Below are 9520 nucleotides of genomic sequence, written 5' to 3'. Positions count from 1 at the left end.
TGGCCACTTCCATCTGCAGGAAGTCTTCGGATCCAGGGATCGAACCTGCGTTTCCCACATTGGCAGGCGGATTCTTTACCACTGAGCCACCTGTTATTTGTTTCTTGAGTTTAATCTGACTTTGGAAGGCTTTGGATGAACAGACAGTTTTGTCTACTACAGTCCTCACTATTCCCTAATGTCTTATGCATGGGCTAATTCACACATTTTATTATCACCCAGCCTGTATGAGCATTTGCGTTTGAGATCTCTGTGATTCATAAAGCTTCTGAATTTAGACTACGGAAGAGTGAGTCCAAGAAAACATGCTTTCTAAAAGAATACAGGAAGACTCCATCAAATGCCTTGAAGATTGTTGAAAATTATCTCTAAAAGCTGAAACTGCATATATTCTGCACTAAACAGAGTGAAGTATAATCTAAAGAGTTAGTGAAATTCAAGCCCAACTGACAGGTGCAAATGGGATGGTATGTGAAATAAACAATGTTGAAAGCACGTGCTATCATAATTAAGCTTCATGCCAACTCATAGAGGTATGTGTTCTTCATTCAAAGCCAAAGAAAGTGAAGCATAGGGAAGGCCCTTGACATCTCAAGCTAATAAGCAGGGGAGAGCTGGGTTTTGAATGGATGACTGGATCCAAAACCCATGTAGAGTACACTAGAGCACACTGCCTCCAAGATAACACTGAGTACCTCCTCTCTGTTCATGAGAGCACATAGCAGTTTCATAGAAAGCACCACATTTAACCCCCTAATATCACTGCAAGGGGGTATAGCAGTGGTTCCTGCTGTCTTGTAGAAACGGGAAATTGGAGTCTGGAGAAATTAAGGGGTTCGCCCAACATCACCTGGGGAGTAGGTGAAAGTACTGGGATTTGGACATATTCTCCTCTCACTAACACCAGCTTCTTTTTCCGTACAGGCTGAGTCACCAGCCCATACCGAAAAAACCAACAGGAGTGATTGCAAGCTGACGTAATTTATTCTTTCTGGATAGAACCACAAGTCTCCTCACAGCCAGGCGCGGAAATTGATAGTCCCACAAGGAGCAAGTTTAGGAAGGAAAAGAACAGTTTCACCTACACTCATCTAGATATGGGGCTGAACTTTGAGACTAATTATCTCCTCTGGAAGCCTGCTAAAACAGGAGGCACATGCCAGAGCTCAGAGATTCACTAATCTCCCTGGAAAGGAGAGAAATGTCAGGAAGATAGTCTTCCAGAGAAAAGTGACATCCTCCCAGGAAACAATGACAAGCGTGGGAACCACTTCCATCAAGTTTTAATATGATGCCCTTCTCCTTCTCAAAGTAGATTTGGGAGGTTGCCAGAATAAACTGATCATCTTTGGAGAATACATTAAACTTTGAATTTTTCCAAGCCAGGTCAGCTTTCCTCCATGCTGGGTCCTGGTGAGGGTTTCACTGTAGAGACCAGGAGGTCCCTCCAATTTCAGAACAGTCCTCCAGAAGAGCCATCACTGGGTCATTTACCAACAACAAAGTCTGAAATCCGGGCCTATTTGAAGAGAGAGTGTTTCTGAAAGACTGGGGTGTCATTAATAATAGGTGCTCCAAGCTTGCATGGAGGCTGTTTCTTTCCTGAGTACCACCCAATCCCAGGAAAGTCTTGGGATGATGACTACTTGCCTTCCTTCAGGCGCAGAACTAGACACAGGATGCAACGATGAATAAGATAGGCCTCGCCCTCCAAGATCTTGTAGACGTGTAGGGAAGACACATTTAGAAATAGGCACAGGGAAGTTTCCTGGTGGTCCAGGGGCTGACTCCATGCTCCCAATGCAGGGGCCCAGGGTTTGATCCCTGGTCAGGGAACTAGATCCCACATGCCACAACTAAGACCCAGGGCAGCAAAGTAAATAAACTAATTTTTAAAAAATAGGCAAAATCAGAGTACCATGCTCAATGATTAAAGCATGCAGCCAGGCCTGAAGATGAGAGAAATGTGGTTCATGCTCTCTGTGGTGGGAAAACAGCGTAAGGAAAAGGAGACTTAAGAGTTGCGCTTTAAGGACGGACACAAGTTCCATCCTTTGGATGGTCAGGTCCATCCACTGGATTCCAAGTTTGTGTCTAGAATCCTGTCCTGAGCTACCTCTTCACCAAAAAGACAGAGTAGGTATCCCCAGTGTGGCAGAAAATTAACACTTTCATTCATAGAGCTGAGATTCACTGGTCCTAAGATTAAAGAGAAAATATATCCCCTTGAAAGGCATCAGTGTAGATTGCAGGCCTTTTCCTGCACTAGAGGAAGAAGCTAGCCCTCCACTCAAGGGTTCTCCCTACCTGGCTTCGTTTTGTACCTGTGGAGACAGAGGCTGAACTGATCACCTCTGATAGTAGCATCTGCCTCTTTATCTTTCTCTCTCTTACCCAGCAATAATAGCAACCTTTTCTATTGTCTCAGAATCCACAAGTTCAAGCTGGCACCTTTATCTCCTGTGACCATCAGATCACCAGATATGCCTGTCTCTACTTTGCCCTCCAGAGAAACTACAGGTTAATTTGTTGCAAAGTAGTGGAGAAAAGATCTGCCATCACCTTCTCCCCGGCAATTTAAGCTTCCCCACTCCTCCTGTCCCCCTCCCTCCCATCGAAGTCAGCAACGCCAGCCATTCCATCCTGATCTGTCCCTTTCCCCTGCACTATATAAAGCTAGCTACAGATGGCATGCACGGATTGATGCTCCAAAACTCACCAGTGCCCACTCCCTTCCATCAAGCTGGTTCTGAAATCTGTGGATACAGCAGGCTTCAGAAGAGGAAGCGGCGTGATCACGCAGTATGAGCCTTGGCACAGTGGAGTCTGGGCTGTGCCAGGGCCATGATGCCCGAGTCTCACCCGCTCTGATGCAGCACTCGGGATGGCATCTGGTTGCCCTACTGCCCACGTGATGGGAGCCTGGTGCTGAGAGCCAAGTTTCTCTCTTGAACGTGCCTTGGGTAGTAGATAAAGAAATTCATGATAAGTGGAGAGAGATGAAAAAGAAAAGGAACAGGGGCAAAGGGGTTGAGGGGGCTTAGAGGAAACAAAACCTTGAACACTTCTTTCTCTGCTCATTCATCTTCCTGCAGACAGCTTCCAGAGGGGTATTGGGTAGAGCCAACTGAAGAAGCAGGATAAAGGGTTCTGGAGGCCTTTCTCCTATGAGAGTTGTTTTTTTTTTTTTTTTTTAACTGTTCACTGTATTTGTGCCCCAGTCATCCTAAATTCTGTCCGCAGAGCATTTAATAATCATAATAATACTCACAGGTTGATATCTATTCTGTCCTAAGCCTTGAATAAAATGTTTTCTACTCCTTTCCTCATTTAATTCTTAGGCAAAGCTGAAAACTGGTATTTCCTCCCAGTTTTCTTCCCAATTTCTTCCCTTTTTATCAGAAGATAAAATGGAGTTATTAAAGAAGTTGCCAAGATCATACAGCTCTTAAACGGTGGAGCCAGGATTTAAACCCCAGTCGGGAAGATATCAAACCCTTATTCCTAAAGGATCTTGTCAACCTCAACCAGCTGTCATAGTAGAGTCAAAAAGCATTACCTGAAGCTCCCTTTCTTGGAGATATTTACATTTTAATAGCCTGTCTTTTAATGAGGCTTCAATGAGCAAAGAAATGAGTTGCTTGTAATGCTATTTGGGGCACTGTAATAGGTCACAGAGAAAATTCATGGGGTCAAGGGTGTCCCAAATAATGGTGCGTATCTCTCGCAACTCTATGTAATGAAGCCAGACCCATCTGAAGGGAGATTGAAACTGTTTTGTATTTATCTCAATAGAAATTGTGTTCATTAGGGTTATGATCAAGAGGAATTTTACGTGGATATAGGAAAGACTTCCCAGAGAGGGAGATTGTGGAAGTATGACAGATGACTGCAACATACACATGAACACACACACACTCACACTCACACTCACACTCACACACACACACACACACACACACACACACACACACACAGCTCTCACTCCCCAGCCTGGAGAAGTTCAGTCCTACCTGGTCACAGAGATGAATCTAAGGTGATTTCCCAGAAAAACTCTTGTTCTCAACTTGGAATATTTAACTTTGACTCAGAATATTTCATTTGATTTCCCAGGACCTCCTGAAGACACACAGTTGACACTTTCTGTCCTTAAAACAAGATCAGATAAGCAAAACTAGAGACTTCCAACACATTCTTTGAAAAGAAAAATATTTCCCCAGACTTGGCTTAAGAATGGGCTGTCCAGGCGGTAACATTTGGAAATTCAACTGTCACATTCCTCCAGGCTTCCAGGTCTCTCAACCCAAGTTAACTCTCTGTCCTTCTGGGTCAGCCTATCAGTTCAGTGCAGTCGGTCAGCTGAACGGGAGCTCTATAGGATCAACCTATGGAGGGAATCACTTACTGATCGGCTACCAAACACAACCCCTTGAAAGCAAGCAGCAAACCCAAGGGCCTTCATTAGTCCCTGTCTCTCCTCTCCTGCTGTGGAGACAAGCTCATCTCCCATCAAGGAAGATACGAGGGGAGCTGCCCACCTCCACCCCAGGGCAGGCAGAGGCTAGGATGCCCGTTTCCTCCTCGGATGCTCCCTCCCTCTCCCTCTCTCCCTTCCCTTCCCGAGTCTGGATGAGAATGTGTTAAAACCCTGTTTCAATTTCTTTTCATTCTTGATTTGCATATGGTAGGCTGGTTGGATGGCATCACCCAACCTTCCTGCCCTGCCAGAAAGGGAGAAGAAGGAAGGCCACAGCCTCCAGAGGAGGTTCCATCCATCAGGAGCCTCAGTTCAGTTCAGTTCAGTAGCTCAGTTGTGTCCAACTCTTTGCAATCCCATGGACTGCAACATGCCAGGCCTCCTTATCCATCACCAACTCCCAGAGCTTGCTCAGAACTCATGTCCATCGAGTGGGTGATGCCATCCAACCAGCCTACCATGTGCAAATCAAGAATGAAAAGAAATTGAAACAGGGTTTTAACACATTCTCATCCAGAGATGTAAAGGCAGGTGAGCTGGATGAATACGGGCTTGGGGACTCCACGGCTGACTTCCTGTGCGCTCTTTCTTTCTGGCACAGGCAAGAAGCCCTAAATATTCTAGCTCCATCCTACCCACAAAGCTGTATGCTATCTGACAAATGCTTTCGTAATCAGCTATTGGTGATTTTGTCCTGCCCTTAAGAATAGATGATCAAGCTGGTCAGTGTTTAACCTCAGAGGAAAAGCCAAACTCCCCGTCACAAGTGTCCCACAGCACCTTTGCAATGCATCCCCCAGCCCCAGCCTGTCTGCCCTCATTTCTTAATAACTGCCCTCTCACAGCCCTCCAGCAAATGGTCTCCTTGCTGAATCTCCGATTTAATGGTCCTTGCCCTAGCTATGCTTTTTGACTAGAATCATATTTCCCCAAAAATCTCCTCTGATCATCCCCTCATCACATCAAGTGTTTGTTCAAATACCACCTGTCAAAGGAGCCTCCCCTCTTCCCTAAGCCCCAGAGCAGCCCAGCTGCCCTGGCCCCTCCCCAGGCCCCCTCCCCACTGATCCACTGTGCCCTGCCCTGCGCTCCCCTCTTCCATTGCACTCGTCATTTCATAGCATACTGCATACTTCACTGCTTTATTGTTTATGCTGTTTATTTTCCTTTATCTGCATATCCTACTAGAATACAAACTCTATTAGAGCAGGGTTTCTTGAGCTTTGTTTTTTTTTTTTTTTTCATCACAGATGTATCCCAAAATATCTACGGTAATCCCTGCCACATAATAGATGCTCAAGAAATGGCCGAGTGAGTGCTGACTGAAGGGAATACACCTCTGATGGAGGGATTTCAAATACTCTCTAGAACCAGATATTCACCCTCTACCTGTATTCCAGGCAGTCAGGCTCACCCCAACTCTCCAAAGAAGGGCAGACTCGCATATTTCTTCTATTCCTCACAGCCTGAAATCCTTAGTCCCCTTCGATCTATGTTCCTTTCACATTCCTTCTCATTTCACACTCTGCAACCAAAGGCAAAGTTCACCCTCCCACCGTTTCACTTCCTGATGCATTTCTCGTTGTAGACTTACAGTGCCCGCCCACAGCCTCTCGGGTTGCTGCTTTACGTGCCTGCAGCTCAGGTTCTTCTTCCCTCTCGCTGGTTCTGGTCTCCCAGGGCTGCCTGCCACCCGGTTCTGCTTGGACGCTGGGTTCCTCTGCTGGACAAGAGCCGCCCCACACACCCCACTTGGCTCGGAGAGGCTCTTCTGGGGAAACCGGGACTCTAGAATAAAGTCATGTTCTTGACTGGATCTTCACTTACTGTTGTCAGTGGTACCTGAACACATTCGAATCAATAGTAACAAGCTCTCCGTTCCATCAGGAGACAAGTTTAGTAAAGAGGATGACGCACACTCATGCCTCCTTTAGTTCTGGATGTCAGGACTGACCTCGAATTTGTACATCCATATGACAACAGCAAAGCATGTAGAAACCTGAAGCCACGGTGATGACAAACTGTCCCTGAACTGCACGTGTGTCTCACAGAAAATTTCTCCTAGTCGAACGCTTTCTGACATCAAAAATCAAATGATACTTTACTTTTCAACAGCTGCTCAATCTCAAAGCTGGGGGCAGACATTTTTTACACTGTCATCGGCCACCCTGCCAACTTTATGGGATGGAAACTCTGAACACTCCAGACCGAGGAGAGGCTGCCGTGGACACGTGCTGTGTTCTGCAGGCTCGTTACATCTGTGAAACTTCAGCGACCACATTCATCACAAACCCCTCCCCTCGAACCCACCATTCCTCATGCTGCAGGACCTACCTGTCTTAAACCCCATAGCTTCGTTCTCTGCCCTCCCTCCCCACCATATAAAAATAGCAGCTACCATGTGCGTATCCCTTCCTAGGTTCCGAGTACCTCTACACGCATCCTGAAGAGCAGGCGTTACTGTCCACGTGCAGTACTAACTAAAATACAAGGGACTGTGCAAGGCTCACAGTGGGATACAGAGAGGCTAGGTTTGAGCCCAGGCCCCAGACCCCACAGCCAGGGTTCAGCCTTCCCATCTGTGCTCTCTGACTCAGCCCCAAAGCACTCTTCAGCTCCCAGTCAATCAGTTCAGTTCAGCCGCTCAGTTGTGTCCAACTCTTTGAGACCCCATGGACTGCAGCACGCCAGGCCTCCCTGTCCATCACCAACTCCTGGAGCTTACTCAACCTCATGTCCATTGAGTTGGTGATGCCATCCAACCATCTCATCCTCTGTCGTCCCCTTCTCCTCCTGCCCTCAATCTTTCCAAGCATCAGGGTCTTTTCCAAGGAGTCAGTTCTTCGCATCAGGTAGCCAAAGGATTGGAGTTTCAGCTTCAGCATCAGTCCTTCCAATGAATATTCAGGACTGATTTCCTTTAGGATGGACTGGTCTCAGTCAATACTCTGCAGATAAATACTTCTCTTTTTATGCTTCAGAAATGTTTGTTTCCTCACCCCAACTGCGTAGCCATACTGTCCCATTGGTGGATGTGCAAGGCGTCTATTTCAGGTTCAGGCACCAAATAGATGCTCTCTGCTCCAGCTCCCTGCCTCCTCTGTGCTCTTGATCCACACCTTGACTATCACACTTCCTGCTTTGAAGTTACTTGCTTGTGCGTCACTCTGCTCTAGAGGGCTCCTCCAGGATGGGGGCCGCATCTCACTCAGCTCTATTGCCCTGGATTTTAGCAGAACATTTGATACAAAAGTTTTCAGTCAAGATAGGTAGTCTTTGAGATGTCAAATGAGTGGCAGTCGTGTCCAGAAAAGGGAGCACCCTTTCTGGTCCAGATCCAAACTCCATCCCAGGCCCACGAGCACTACCCCAGCTACACAGGCCTCTCCAGAGCTGGCCAGTCAGGGGCCTCCCAAGCAGCCACAACTCACTTCAGGATCTAAAGTTCCAGGGACCCCACAGTATCGCTGCTCCAAGAGCCTTGGAGAAAACTCAGAGAAGCGAAGAGCTGCTGGAGTTGGCAGGCATACGAATAGAGGAGAGTAAAGCTCTCAAGAGGGCAGAGGAGGGTCAGGGGGTGCTGGGAGGAGCACCCCCTACATCTCCAGTCTGAACCCTGATGTGGCAGAGCCTCAGAAGTCTCTGAACTAAATGCTCCCACTCTGAGGCCCCTACAAGGAGGGCTGTGGCTGAGTCAAGAAAGGGCTTTCATATCAATCTGGAATTACACTCTCTATAAGCAAAATCTCAAGCTCCCTGAAAGCTGGCCCAGATGTACTTCATTTTATCTCCATAATCTTCACTTCAAACCCCGCTTCTAGTTGGGGCCTCCCTCCTAAATACACGCACACACACACACACTCCTAGGACCAAGTTCAAACGTCTATCACAGTGATGGGACCTAGAGTCTTCTCAGCTGTCTGTGCAAGTCAGTTAAATGTAACTAATGTGCTAAGGCCTCCTCTGTATCCAGCACAGTTCTGGGCATACAAACCTGAATAAGCATGGCTCCTGCCCACACGGAGCTCTCAGTCAGGTAAATCAGATGAACCTGTATCGAGAGTTGTGTTAGTCATTCAGTTGTGTCCAACTGTCTGCAAGCGAGTGGACTGTAGCTCGCCAGGCTCCTCTGTCTATGGAATTCTCCAGGCGGGTTACCATTTCCTTTTCGAGGGATCGTCCTCACACAGGAATCAAACCCAGGTCTCCTGCATTGTATGCAGATTCTTTACCGTCTGAGCCACAAGGGAAGCCCCTATATAGAAGTTACTGCTGCTTCTGCTAAGTCGCTTCAGCCATGTCCGACTCTGTGTGACCCCATAGACGGCAGCCCACCAGGCTCCGCTGTCCCTGGGATTCTCCAGGCAAGAATACTGGAGTAGGTTGCCATTTCCTTCTCCAATGCATGAAAGTGAAAAGTGAAAGTGAAGTCACTCAGCCGTGCCCAACTCTTAGTGACCCCATGGACTGCAGCCTACCAGGCTCCTCCATCCAGGGGATTTTCCAGGCAAGAGTACTGGAGTGGGGTGCCATCGCCTTTTCCGATGTAGAAGTTAAGGAAGTTGCAAAAAGCAATAGAAACAATGAGGAATTAAGAAAGAGAAGGAGCCATTCCTCTTAAAGCGGATCGGAGATAGCTGAAGCAGCTTAGCACGTACCCGCATACCTTTAACATTTACTTTCAAACTTGATCCCCAGTGGAAGCCCCTGCCCTCAGTCTTGGTATCAAATCTAAACACGCAGACTTCAATAAGAAGCTGTGAATCGGGGCAGTGTTCCATGGGAATGGTGGCACTTGGGGCCTCTCAGGGAATGGAGAATATTCCCACACCACTTAATAGGTGGGGACAGTGGGAAGCAGTGTGGCCAGAGGACTTGGGGATCAGAGCCTGTGGGACTATAAATCGCCAAGCCAAGGGTTCCCAATGGGATGGCGCCAGCAGGGCAGACCACTGAAGGCTTCTAAGGAGTGAACTGATCTGATCAGGTCTCAGCTGGCTTCCCTGAGACCTGTGTCCTCACTCCAGGAAGTAATCACCCTGC

The 9520-nt window shown here is 47.5% G+C and overlaps 1 long non-coding RNA gene across 1 annotated transcript; it reads right to left on the bottom strand.

Moving 5' to 3' along the window:
- Positions 1-973: 973 nt before the first annotated feature.
- LOC120880400 lies at positions 974-6050 on the bottom strand. Its single transcript, XR_005725029.1, has 4 exons — positions 5867-6050; positions 4014-4148; positions 2720-2958; positions 974-1519 (listed from the first exon to the last, which is right to left on the bottom strand). It is a non-coding gene; the product is annotated as an uncharacterized LOC120880400 (long non-coding RNA).
- Positions 6051-9520: the final 3470 nt, after the last annotated feature.

This window comes from Oryx dammah, unplaced genomic scaffold (genome assembly GCF_014754425.2).
Source record: "Oryx dammah isolate SB20612 unplaced genomic scaffold, SCBI_Odam_1.1 HiC_scaffold_21, whole genome shotgun sequence".
Taxonomy (NCBI): domain Eukaryota; kingdom Metazoa; phylum Chordata; class Mammalia; order Artiodactyla; family Bovidae; genus Oryx; species Oryx dammah.
The sequence above is the reverse complement of the archived record's forward strand: the minus strand, read 5'-3'. Positions and strand labels throughout refer to the sequence as shown.